Genomic DNA, 14,261 nt, shown 5'->3' on the forward strand with positions numbered 1-14,261 from the left:
GCCCCTCCCTCCTTACCAGTTTACCCATCACTGGACCTTCCGCCCTTTCTGGGGAGACCTTCCTTTCTGTAGCTTTCCCTTTCTCTGCGAAGCTCCTGCAGACTCTCTGCTGTAGCCAAAACCCGGCCTCTGTACACCGGCGCCAAATTGAATCTCAGAGACAGAGTTTAAGGTGAAGTACAAAAGAATAGCTTTATTGCTTTGCCAGGGTAATGCCTTCAAGTCTGTGTCCTCCTTTTGGAGGGGGAAGTGAGGAGTCTTACAGTATCAGCCTCAAGGAACAGGGTTGTCGATAAGGAACAGGGTAGGTGCAGGGCCCGCCTTCTTCATCCACGGAACATATCAAAACCATCAAGGTTGGCATCCGGTGGTCCCGTGACGGGCTCTGGTGGTCTCCGAGGTTATCATACTGTGACCTTCTCTCTGGAATGAAGAATGCTCGCAAAGGAAGGGAGTGTTAGGGAGTGTTTCAAAAGAGAAAAATAGCAGGTGCACGATACGAATCTAACAAGAAAGGAATCATTTGTGAAAATCAATATGGAGTGAGGGAGTGAGTTAAAACGGAACACCACAGGATGGAAACTGTTTTTAACTAGTTTTTAGCTGGGACAATTCTGTCCTCCGTGTGCTCACTTCAGCTTCACTCCCTGCTTTGTCCCCTCTTCCCTGTCCCTCCCTTCCTCCCTCAGCCTCCCTGCCTCCATTCTCTCCTCTCTTGGGCCCCTTTTGCTTCTCTTCATCTGCCCAGCGTGTTTTATCTTCCTCCTCTCCCCCTCACTTTCCTCCTCTTCTCCCTCATGGCTGCCTCTTCCCTTCCAGGTTCCTCCCTAATTATTAGGCTTCATTTCTCTTTGTCTGTCTCAGACCCAGCATGAATCAAGGCCTTTAGCGTCTTCCACCCTCTGGGACTTTCATCTCCAAGATGACCCGGCATGAGTCATCTCACATGACCATAGCCTGAAAAAGCCTTTCTTGGAAATGCCACCCTGGACCCTGAATCAAGTCCCTGGGTCAACGCAGATGAGCAAATGTCCCCCTTTGTCTTGCTGTCCTTCCCCCTGCCTCCACAGAGTTTGGAGTCTGTTGTTCATCTTTGCTCTTTTAGAGCAGAAAGCCCATGTTCAGCTGCTACTGGAGGAGCTGCCCCAGTCCTTTGGCACTCTGATAACCAGCCCCGCCCGTCTCGGGAAAGACAGCACATCTGTTGAGAGAGTGGCCTGAGACCCTGCTCTCAACACGGCTGCTCACTCCATCTCTGAGCCCATCTGGCCCTTAGTTCAGCTCCTCTGGTCACAGGCTGTGTCCTTGCACTTCAGCTCGGGGTCTGGGGGGGGGGGCGGTCCTTAAAATAATGGTGGGGTATATTAGTTACCACAAAAATAAAAATTACTGGGACTCCATTCTTGTGTATTAAAAAATATTTTATACAGATGAACCAAATTATAGGCTTCTAGTAAAACACTCAAGCAACTTATAATCAAGAGAATTAGAAAGAAAATCTCCTCTTCTTCCATTCCCTGTGTTCATCCTACCCAGCCCTCTCCAGACAAGTTGTCTGGTACGGTTGTCCAGTGTACCTGTCCAGACCTTTCTCCATGAACTAAGGACAAATGTGCATGCAAACACATCTGCAGTGGGATTATAAGGAAGTTTCTAATTAAGGTGTGAAGCACAGACAGCTAAATTCACAATTTCCAAAAATGAATGTCCCAGGTAGATTATAAAACAGAGAAGTCCAGCCCCTGGGGACCCACCTTCTGCCCCATCTCACTCCCTCACCCTGTCTCCCCCAGGATAAACATTTTCCTGATTTGTAACACAATAGGTTGGTTCATCTTTTTTCTGTGCTTTGTATAAACGCACTCACACGCCCCAGAACCTTTGGAGTCTGCCTTCTGTCACTCAATTATGTTTGAGGTTCACCCATTCTACTTCTTATCATCCGTTCTCATTGCTGTATAGAATCCCGCTGCGTTCTTCATCAGCTGTGTTGTTGATGGGCATTGGCCAGGGGCACAGTGACCATGGCTGAGCTCAGGAGGCCATGAGGGGTATGAGGGGAATGGAGACCGCCTGAGCCCTGCTTCATCAGAACTGTGTTCTTTCCCCCAGAACATTGCCCATGAGTCCATTCAAAGAATCTCGTCAATGTTTCCCAAGCCGACGTGGGAAGGAGCTCTTGTATTGGTCCTAATTTGTATTTCCCTGATTACTAGTGTTACCAAACCAAACTTGGGTTCACTGGCCCACGCACAGGAAGGCCAGTCTACTGACACCAGGTTGTGGTGAAGGAAAGTGCAGCGTTTATTGCAGGCGGCAAGCAGGGAGTCCAGGAAGCTAGTGCTCAAAACACCCCCCAACTCCCCAATGACTTTCAGGGAAAATTTTTTTCAAGACCAGGTGAGGGAGGGGAGTGGTGCAGCGTGTGATCAGCTCATGGATATTCTTCTGATTGGTGGGTGGTGAGGTAATTGGGACTCAACACCCTCAACCTTCTGGTTCCAAACAGTCTGGGGTCTATGTGCTCGTGGTCAGCATGAAATTAACGTCTTTCACGGGTGGGGGTTTCAGTATCTGCAGAAACAGCTCAAAGGATATGGTTCAGAATATTATCTAGAGCCCTTGAGGAAGAACTAAAGGTCCTTGACTTTGTTTATTGGCTAAACTATTATATTACTTGTTCCTGCTTGACTGTTTTCCTTTGTTTCTGCATTTTCTCACTTCTCTGATTAAATGTATTCTTTGGAACTCAGGAAAGGCCTAGGAGGCTAAAGTTTTTCTACAGACGAGAAAGTGGCAGGTGGAGGACATGGCTGGTGTGTGTGTAGGGGGATGGTCCTGCTCAGTACGCTAGGCACAGGATGAAAACAGTATGTTTGCTTTAAACTCTTTTTTAAGTGAAATCCTATCACCTCTCACTCCCTTTCTTCCTGTAAAAGTTGACTCGACCAACCTGCTACTGGCTTTTCCACTACAGATGAAGTTCCATGGACTTGTTCTAAAAAAATTGCTCATCTTGATAAATACAGAATAATATAAGACAGAGGTGAAAACACCCCTCCCCCGCACAGCAGTTGTGAGAGAGAGACCTTGCCGTGTCATAGAAGTAGTTCAAAGAACTAGTTCAACAAGTCTGAACATAAGATTGTATCTTCCATTCAGAGCATCAGTCTTGTTTTCTGTGCTGTTGGACTCTTGTGTGAACCTTGCTAGCTACTACCAAGTAGCATAGCGTAATGGTGGGAGTAGGGGCTCTGGAGCCAGCTGCCTGAGTTCCGATCCCCTCTCCACCACCTGCTGGATTATGACACCTGGCAAGTTACTTAGCCCCTCTGTGCTTCAGTCCTATAGTGTAAAATGGAGACAGTAGTAGAACTTCCTCATAGGTGGTTGTAAGGTTCAAGTGAGTTTGTTTATATTTATATCTACGTGTATTATGAAGAGTGCCTGACCCATAATAAGCAGTATAGAAGTGTTTGCTGATCTATTACTAGAAATCTGTCTCTGAAAACAGAGCATTAAACATCATCTCGGAAAAGATGTGTAAGACCCATACACTGAAAACACCACTAAGAGAAGGTAAAGAAGACCTAAATACATAGAGAGATGTACCATGTTCGTGGATCTGAGGGCTCACTAACGTTAAAATGTCAATCCTATAGATTCCATGCCATCCCAACCACATTCTCAGCATCCCGCCCCCTTGTGGTAGCTTTGTAATGTGTGAGCTTGGCCAGGCCGAACGACGTTTTCCAGAGTTCCCTTCCCAGTAGTTTTGGACCAGGCCCCCGGCACCTTTTCTAGGTGCTCAAGTGTTGTTGGTGTGCTGTCCCAACTCACCACCCTGGTGTGAGGCAGCAGCTGGGCCTGCAGCTTCCAGGAGTTTCCCCACATCCCCCTCCAGCAGCGTACTGCATCTTTAGCTCCCAGAGGAAGGGCCTCAGCAGGACACCCAGACCACTAAAGTCAGAGGCAAGAATGATTGTATGCGTTTCTGTCTACCCTCGTGTGCTCCACAGCTTGTCCTGAGGGTTCCAGCTTATTCTTACTCTCCCACACTTTACATCCATCTTCCTTCCCAAATACTTTCTTGCAGACATCAGCATCAGACATAAGACAACACTTGACGGAGACTGCTTAACTAGCCCCCACAACTGCAGAAAGTCAGAGTCCTGTAAGAAACCCTTATATGCACCGTGTGATCCAGTAATCCTACCTCTGGGTATATATCAGAAGGAAATGAAATCAGTATGTCAGAGAGAGAGATCGCTTTGTGATACGTCCCATGTTCAGTGCACCGTTATTCACAATGGCCAAGATATGGAAACAACCAGTGTTCATCAACAGGACTTCCCTGGTGGCGCGGTGGTTAAGAATCCACCTGCCAATGCAGGGGACATGGGTTCAAGCCCTGGTCCAGGAAGATCCCACATGCCGCGGAGCAACTAAGCCCATGTGCCACAACTACTGAGCCTGTGCTCTAGAGCCCGTGAGCCACAACTAATGAGCCCACGTACCACAACTACTGAAGCCCATGTACCTAAAGCCCGTGCTCTGCAACAAGAGAAGCCACCGCAGTGAGAAGCCCACGCACCGCAACAAAGAGTAGCCCCTGCTCGCCACAACTAGAGAAAGCCCACGCTCAGCAATGAAGACCCAACACAGCCAAAAATAAATAAATTGATTAATTAAATAAAATTTTTTTAAAAAGGGGGCTTCCCTGGTGGCGCAGTGGTTGAGAGTCCGCCTGCCGATGCAGGGGACACGGGTTCGTGCCCCGGTCCGGGAAGATCCCACATGCCGCGGAGTGGCTGGGCGCGTGAGCCATGGCCGCTGAGCCTGTGCGTCCGGAGCCTGTGCTCCGCAACGGGAGAGGCCACAACAGTGAGAGGCCCGCGTACCACAAAAAAAAAAAAAAAAAAAGTACTGTATTGGAGACTTGAAATTTGCTAAGAGTAGATCTTAAGAGTTCTTACCATTCAAAAGTTGACTCTGTGAGGTGACAGATGTGTTAACTTGATTGTAGTCATCATTTTACAATGTATATCAAGTCATCATGTTGTATATTATAAATAAATACAATTGTATTTGTGAATTATACCGCAATAAAGCTGGAAAAAAGAGAAGTCCTTATATGAAATGTATATATCGTAGATGCTCGACTCGTGGTTGAACCCTGACTAATGCATCCCTGAAGTGTTACTCTCCTCCTTCATCTTTCCAAGAATATTAGTAAAATTTTAATGTTCTTTCTGCTTTGTGTGAGATGTATCTGTTTCTTGGGGATATGATGAAGGCTGAGCCCTGATTGATCCTCGTATCCACAGACAGTTGGATATTGATTTCCAGTGGGTTCAAGCTAAGTCATCAGGATTTGAGTCAGATCCCTGCTTTCACCTAGACCACCACATCGATAGATAATTCATGTGTTAAAGACAAAATTGTAGTGGAAACTGGGCATATTTAGAACTTATTGATTATTTAAAACAATAGAAAGCAAATTTGTGGAATATAGCTAAAACAGTACTTAAGAGAAAATTTGTGTCGTATGCATGTATTAGAAAAGAAAAAAATGGATATTTGAAGCTTAAGTGGTCAGGTCAAGAAAAGGGAATAGCAAAAGGATTAACGTCGAAACCTAGTACTTTGGAGCAGATGAAGCTGAAAGATCTCTGCAAAAAAAGAGAAAGCAAAAATACATTATGAATAAAATGGGATCATAACTATAGACACTGTAAAAAGTCTCCATACCTTTATAGAGGTGTAAAAAGTCAGAAGAGAATACTGTGAACACACTTATGCCAATAAATCTGAAAAATTAGGCAGAAAGAACAACTTTCTAGAAAAAAAAATAGCAATGATACCAAAAGAAATAGAACAGGGACTTCCCTGGTGGCTCAGTGGTTAAGAATCCCAGCCTGCCAATGCAGGGGACATGGGTTCGAGCCCTGGTCCGGGAAGATCCCACATGCCGCAGAGCAACTAAGTCTGTGCACCACAGCTACTGAAGCCCGCGCACCTAGAGCCCGTGCTCCCCAACAAGAGAAGCCACAGCAGTGAGAAGCCTGCGCACCGCAATGAAGAGTAGCGGCCGCTCACCACGACTAGGGAAAGTCTGCACGCAGCAACAAAGACCCAACGCAGCCAAAATAAATAAATAAATAGATAGATAGATAGATGGATAGATTTATTAAAAAAAAAAAAAGAAATAGAACATATGCATTAACCCTAAATCATTAAAGAAATGCAATTATTAGTTAAAATGTCCACATAAACAACCATATCATGTTACCAGCCCAGGAGGTTTTATGCTGAGTTCAATCAACCGTATAAGGATCAGAACTAAAGTTTCTCAAGAAATAGGAAAAACGTAAACCTCCTCTAATTGATTTTGGGCAGTTACAATAATCTTGATTTTTTTTTTTTGAAAGGGTCAAAAACTTTATTTGCAGGGCTTTTGTGTGTTTTTTGTTTTTGTTTTTGAATACACAGATTTCCTTGCCGTCCAGGGAGAAAGGGATGTGGTGTCCGGCTGCACGAGGTTTGGGGACTGGCCTTGGGGCTCCAACCCCGTCCCTTGCACCTGCGTGCTGGCCGCACGGTTCCTCCGCTGTGGATAAAGGCACTGTGTGTTCTGCAGGAAGGCGCTCACGGCTGGCTGGCAGACGACAAGGCGGCCTTCTCAGGGGCTGCGAAGTTGAGGCTGTCGAGGGGTGGACTTGAACTTATGGCCTGGCAGGGGGCCAACTGGCGAGGAAGCCCCAGGCTATGGTACCTCAGCCTGGCAGGTCCGGCTGGCCCTGGCGCAGCGGCCTCAGGTTGGAATCCTGCCTTAGCTTCTTTTGCGGTCAGCCATGGCTCTCCGGTTGTGGTTGGCTCGTGTGGCTTGCTGGCTTCTTTCTTCCTGCGCTCCTGTGTTGTCTCCCAGCTCTGCCCGTGGCCCCGGGGGCTGCCAGCCACTGCCGCTGAGCTGTGATGCCGGTACCCCTTCCTGACCAGGAAGGCCATGCACCTGGCTTCTGCTTTTTCCCACAGCACTGCAGGGTCCTGCACAAGATGGTCGGGCTTGGGGTCCTCGTCCTCCTCTTTGGTTCTCCGCACCTGAGGGGTGGTGCACTTTGGTTCTCAGCACCTGAGGGATGGTGAAGGGCCTGCGGCTGCCTTCCTCCTGCCCTTGTGTACCCGGCTCAGGTCCACTGAGTCCCTGCTGAACACGTCCAACTCAACATTCTGGGAGATGTTGTGACGAGACGTCAGCAGGGGCGCCGGGTCTGGCTTCACCTGTCTGTCTAGGCTGCGGTCCAGCTGGCCGAGGGCAGGGGCCAGCCGCCCCTCCAGAATGTTGTTGATCACCTGCGCCGCGTCATAGCTGTAGTGCTCCAGGCAGGCCACGATGAAGCCCTCGCCGAGGTCTGGCAGCAGGTCCTTCACCTGGGAGATGAGTGAGTCCAGCTCCACGCCGCACGCGGCGGGGCCTGGAGCAGCCGCTGCCCCCAGGCACTCCTCTTCCTCCGAGTTCTGGGGAAGCGATGACGGTCTGCTGACCGCCTCTACCGCCTCCAGGACCCCGTTAGGATTCTCAGCCACCGGTGGGTCTTTGGCATCGGTGGCTTTCCTTCGGTCCACCCCTTCCCATGCAGTCTCGACTGCCTGGAGGTTGTAGGCGGTCCAAGTCTCATCCAAGGCCGAGGACTGCTGCAACAGGCTGACGTCATCGGCCACAGGGAAGAGTGCATCATAGTGTCAGAGAAACCTCTTCTCCTGCAGCAAGGAGCTGAAGATCTGAAGGAACTCTTCAGTGAAGCCCTGAATGTTGTCACAGCTGCTTTCTAGGACTGGGAGAAGGCAGATCTGCTTCAGGAGGATGTGAAAAATCTCCAGTAGCTTCTTCCTGGAATGAGAGAGCCTCTGCCACAGGTCACCTAGCAGCTTGCTATCTTCAAGCCTCCTCTTCTTAATTGCAGACTCCAGTTTGGGAATTGCTATTTTGTAAAAGGAAGCTGGCCTGTAACAGAAGTCGTGTTTCTGGAAGGTTGGGCAAGCCAAAGGGAAGATATCTGGAAAGGCCCAGAGTGTGGTGCAGGTATCACAAAGGTAGAGAGCGATGTCCTTTAATTCCAGGAGAGGCATGTCACCGGGGGTCAGCCGGCCCCTCTCCTCAAGCTTCTGGGGTGTGGTGCAGGCCCCGTCCCCTTGCAAACCACAGTGCTGGGGGATATTGCTGAAGACCTGAAGGATGGTGGGCATGCTTACATCCAGGTCATTATAGTAAATTGGCTGCTGGATAAAGATGTTTCCTATCATCTTCTGCAGCAGCGGGGAGTTGCCTTTTCCAAAGAGCAGAGGTCCAGGATCTTTGGGATGTCAAACTGGAAGTTGTTGTAGAGGATTTATCCAAAAGCAGAGGGGGAAATGAAGTGATCTTTGGATTCCTTGCGAGTGGACACGCGAAGGAAGGCGAGAAAAACACTTCGGCGGAGGTGCTTCTCCATGTCAACGGCCTCAGGGGCTGAGGCCACCCGCTGGTCGAACTTTCGGGGGACACAGTGCAGGTAGGAGTCCAGGCACTTCTGCAGGGTCTCGTCGAAGACAACCTGGCAAAAGAATTTATCGTGAGGCAGGGCCAGGAGCCAGTCGAGGTCATTGGCTACGAAGGTGGTGCGTTCCAAGTACTCCTCCACTAGGGTGGGAATGTTGTCTTTAGGGGGCGGTTTGTACAACGCAAGATACCGGTCTGCCTTCTGCTCAGGGTGTTTGTTCACCAAGAAGAGAAGATGAGCTCAGTTTTCTCCTCTGACTACATAAGGGCTGCTTTCTCCGCGGGGTGGTGGTGGTGGTGGTGGTGGTGGTGGTGGTTGTGATAACAGGAAGAAGGCCGGGCTGCGTCTCAGCGATTGTCAACCACAGTCCACCCACTTCCAGGTCAGCGCTGGTGAAGTCCTCAGCTTGCCTGTCTTCAGGTCCTTGCGGGTGATCTGGAGTTGGTCCAGGGGCAGAGCTGGCACTGTGCTGCATTGACCCTCCCCGGCGGCTCCACTGCCGGTGCTGTACTGCCGCCGCCGCCGCCATGGTCCACGGTGACAGCTCCCACAGCGCCGGCACTTCCGGGGTCCCCAATAATCTTGATTTTAAAACTGAATACAAAGAACATGAGAAAGAAAAATTATAGCCATATTTATTTATAAACATAGATGCAAAAAATCATAATTAAACAGTTAGCAAACAAATATTCAAGCCAAGGAAGCCTTAAAGAATACAGGACTTGTAATTTTTTTTTTTTTTTTTTTTTTGCGGTACGCGGGCCTCTCACTGCTGTGGCCTCTCCCATTGCGGAGCACAGGCTCCGGACGCGCAGGCTCAGCGGCCATGGCTCACGGGCCCAGCCGCTCCGCGGCATGTGGGATCCTCCCGGACCGGGGCACGAACCCGCGTCCCCTGCATCGGCAGGTGGATTCTCAACCAGTGCGCCACCAGGGAAGCCCAGGACTTGTAATTTTTATTTCCCTGTCTTAGAAGAATTTTCTTGGGACTTCCCTGGTGGTCCAGTGATTAAGACTCCGCGCTTCCACTGCAGGGCGCGTGGGTTTGATCCCTGGTCAGAGAAATAAGGAGCCCACATGCCGCATGGCAGCAGCCAAAAAAAAAAAAAGAATTTTCTTTAAACTGGAAGGACACAGCATGCCCCTTATGACTGCGGCTGCTCAGTGCCGTACAGTGGTCCAAGCCAGTGTCCCAGGACCACAATTAGAAATAAGAGCTTCAGGGATTGGAAAAGAACAGAAACTACTAGAAATAGTAAGCAAGTTCTTAGCAAGGTTGGGTTAGATCCAAGTTCAATTTAGAAAAATTAATCGTGTTACCAGATACTGGCAACAAACAAAAGTATAAAGGTAGATGAAGTCTACAATATCGCCAAAAAAGTTTACTAGAAATAAACCTGACAAAATGTGTAAGATCTTTATGAAAAAGTATAAGACTTATGGAAAACATCAAAGAAGACCTGGATAAATTGAGGTACATACCATGTTAATGGATGGAAAGATTCAATGCCACAAATATGTCTATCCTTCCCCATTGATACTGGGATTTTTCATGGAACATGAAAAGTTTTGTCCATAAATTCATATGGATCTATAAGGGGTCAATACAATTTCAAAGAGTAAGAAGGCAAGATGGATCTCCATATCAGATATTAAGAGTACTAGAAAGACATAAGGAGAACAATATGGTAGTCGCACAGGCTTAGACAATGGAGCAGATGAGAGAATTCAGAGACAGCCTAAACACACACACACACATTAAATAAGTTTGCATCATTACACATAGGACAGGAGGACATGGATAGATATTCATTAAGTTGTTCTTATATTGGCTTTCCATATACAAAATTAAAAATTAATTATCTATGTTATATCAAACAAGTACATGGAAAAATGGTTACATTTGAAAACATTAAAAATTAAAACAGCTACACATGGAAAGACTTCTTAAACTAAGAGCCTTATCACAGATTGGAAGAGAGTATTTGAGATGTATATAACTGACAAAGGATTACTACGCAGAATATCAAAAAATTCTTATAAAGCAATAAGGAAAGAAAACTTCCTACTAGAAAAATATACAAAGGATGGAGCCAACAATTCTATAAAAGAAGAAAATGGAAGGGACAGAAAAATATGAAAAGACACTTGGGGGACTTCCCTGGTGGTCCAGTGGTTAAGACTCTGAGCTCCCAATGCAGGGGGCCCGGGTTTGATCCCTGGTCAGGGAACTAGATCCCACGTGCATGCCACAACTAAGAGACCGCATGCTGCAACTAAAAGATCCCGCATGCCACAGCGAAGATCCTGCACGTGGCAGCGAAGATCCCATTGCCGCAACTAAAACCCAGTGCAGCCAAATAAGTAAATAAATAAATATATTTAAAAAAAAAGAAAAGAAAAGAAAGAAAAGACACTTGGCCTCACTAGAAATCAGGAAAGTATAAAATAAAACCTCAATGAGATAGCTTTTCACATTCCAGAAGGTTGGGAACTGAGAGGTCTCATAATACCAGTATTGGTGAAGATATGGGAAATGGTAACACTTTTTATTTCTCCTGGAGGTGTCTGTTCGCACAAGAGCTTTAGAAAGCAACTTGGCAGTGAGTGCCAAGCATGTTCTTTTATTTCCACTAGGAGATCTAGATCCTGCTAAGGGCAGCAACAGCCCAGCTAAAATTACCCACATTCCGGGCCTCCCGTGAGGTAGCAGTGAACACGACTTCTGGAAAGGCATATGCACCAGTTTCAGCTCCGGGTGTGAGGCAGCACCTGCGCTACTGAGAGCAGTGATAAATCATCCTTGTCCAGGAGGCAACCAAAGGAATCCTGTTGGGCACGGCCTGCTATGGGCTAAAGGTCTGTGCCACCTGTGCACAATGAACATTTGTGTGCAAATTTGTATGCTGAAGCCCTGTTACCGAGTCCAAACTTGTACTGCTCGCCACAGGACATGCCAATAAATTGAGAGATGAGGTGTTGGGGCAAAGAATAGTGACTTTATTTGGAAAGCCAGCAGACCGAGAAGATGGTGGACTAGTGTCCCAAAGAACCATCTTACCCAAGTTAGAATTCAGGCTTCTTTAATACTAAAAGGGGAGGGGGTGTTCTCGCTCTCAAATATTTTTTAAAAATGACAGTTACTGTTTCAGGTTCTAGACTTTAATTTATTATGTAAAACTCCCCCAGATTATCTGCATCAAGTGATATGAATACAGGACTGGGTCTACGCAGTGAGGAAGAACTCAAACCCCATTTAGTATTTAGCTTTGAATTTAACTTAGAACCTGAAAAATAATTTCAAACAAGATAATGAAGCCATACCTTGAAGATCTTCCTCAAGAGTCTGGAAATCTATTTCTGTTTCTAATTTCTAAAAAATTATTTGTGATGATCCACTCAAACTGAGGCCAATTACTAGGATGTAAGCACCACATGGTACTCTATTTGTGCCCTCGATGTGTCAGGAATCAATGAATGAATAGTACCAAGTTTTTGTACAGCACAGATGGTGTTTGTGGCAGCCATGAGAACGTGCATCTCAGATCTCCAAGCATAATCCTGACAGCTCGGACTGCTGCGTTATGAATCCACCACATTTCCTCCAGGCTGCTCCCAGCCACTGACTGAGGAGATGGGGGGTATGGCAGGCCTGTTGCTGTGAGACACGAAACTCCTCTGACAGGTAACTTTGGCTTGAGGTTTCCCCACTGACCTAGAGAAAATGCTCTTAACTGCATTGCACTCCAACATGCTTTCTATTGAAACTTCCTTGCTTGCCCGCTCCTTTACCATCACCAGCTCTCCCCTTTGCTCTGGCTCCCTCCCCATTGTTCCCTTAGAGGTGTTTCCCTCCAAATTCTCTTACACATCTAATCCCTGCTTATTGGAGGATCTTAATACTGTGGTTAAGGGTATGGGTTTCAAAGGATTCCCTAGGGCTTCCCTGGTGGTGCAGTGGTTGAGAGTTTGCCTGCCGATGCAGGGGACACGGGTTCGTGCCCCGGTCTGGGAGGATCCCACATGCCGCGGAGCGGCTGGGCCCATGAACCATGGCCACTGCGCCTGCGCGTCCGGAGCCTACTGCCAAAAAAAAAAAAAAAAAAAAAAAAAAGTATTCCCTAGACAGGACATTGAGAACAAAAGAGAAACAATGAAGTAGGTGCTCAAAGACTTAGGATGTAAAGATATAGGATTAGGATCTAGCTCAAGGATGTGAGTGATTACAACTTAAATCTGCTCCTGAAGTGATTGATAACATACATTATTATGTAAATATACACAATGGAATTCTTTTTTTTCAGGCTTTCACTTTTTATTGCACTTACATTTAAATTACCATTAAATACTGAGCATAAGTTAAATAAATAAATAAAAGGGGAGGGGGTGTGGCTGGTCATTGCAGGAATCTTTTGTTCTTGCAGCTGTCCAGGTAGGTCTGGTCACAATGTTCCCATAAACCTCCAACAAGATAATTGTTATTTTCTGTCCTGCGACTTTTTTTTTTTTTCCCTCTCACTGTTGTGGCCTCTCCCGTTGCGGACGTGCAGGCTCAGCGGCCATGGCTCACGGGCCCAGCGGCTCCGCGGCATGTGGGATCTTCCCGGACCGGGGCACGAACCCGTGTCCCCTACATCGGCAGGCGGACTCTCAACCATTGCACCACCAGGGAAGCCCCTGTTCTGCAACTTTTTATCTCTATCTGAATGGAAAAGTGTGTCTTTAAAGGTCAGAGGCTAGAGAATGGGCTATCAGCTATATTCCAGGCTCTAGGCAACATTCTTGTGTGTGTGTGTGGTGTGTGTGTGCATGTGTGTGTGTGTTTGAAGTAACATTTATTGATTGATTCTGCTTCCCTTTTTTTTTTTTGGCCATACCACAAGGCTTGTGGGAATCTCAGTTCCCTGACCAGGCATTGAACCCGGGCCACAGCAATGGAAGTGCCAAACCCTAATCATTAGATCGCCAGGGAACTCCCTGACTTCCTCTTTCTTTCTTGAGTCCCAATAAAATTTTATTTACAAAAAATCAGGTGGTTAGCCTGGGGCCATAATTTGCCACCCCTGCTCTAAAGAGTGGGACCCAGAGCCTGAATCCATGGGAGATTCTAGGCAACATTCTTTTATAAAGCTGCGGAGCCAGCATGACTAAGCACAGGCAACAGAGCACAAGGGTTAGAGGTAAAGGAATAGATTCAATACGAAGTCAGGTTTGTTCTACTCTGTTGCAGCCCTAACCCCCAGTGTGATGGAATTTGGAGGTGGGGCCTTTGGGTGATGGGGTTTGGATGAGGTCATGAGGATGGGACCCCCATGAGGGGATTAGTGTCCTTATAAAGAGAGCCTTCGTGCAAGTGTGCCCTCTCTCTGCCACGCGAAGGCTGAAGGGACTCTTGCCGAGGACCGAGCACAGAAGTAGGAATTCAAAGCACATCTGTCCCCTCACTTCTGGCTGTGCCAGGAGAAAATAAGGAGTCCTGATCCAAGGTCCATACTTTCTCATTGTCTCCATTCATTCAACAGGCGAGTGTAGAGCCAGGTGCAGATTTGGGCTGGGTGCAGGCGTGGGGTGGAGAGGGCTCCAGCCCGCCCCTCCCCCAATGGGAGCAAGCCTTTGTCCTGCTCTCTTCCGCCAGGGTCTGTCCCATCCCCCTCTCTCTGGCATCTTTACTTTCTCTTTCCCTTTGCAATAACCTCGGGTCCTGCTGCACAGAGGGGTCCA

The 14,261-nt window shown here is 47.5% G+C and overlaps 1 pseudogene; it reads right to left on the reverse strand.

The window, feature by feature from the left end:
* Window positions 1-6,432: 6,432 nt before the first annotated feature.
* Window positions 6,433-9,132, reverse strand: LOC105748498 (activating signal cointegrator 1 complex subunit 2-like; annotated as a pseudogene).
* Between the last annotated feature and the right edge of the window lie 5,129 nt (window positions 9,133-14,261).

The sequence above is a fragment of the Orcinus orca genome, chromosome 11 (genome assembly GCF_937001465.1).
Source record: "Orcinus orca chromosome 11, mOrcOrc1.1, whole genome shotgun sequence".
NCBI lineage: Eukaryota > Metazoa > Chordata > Mammalia > Artiodactyla > Delphinidae > Orcinus > Orcinus orca.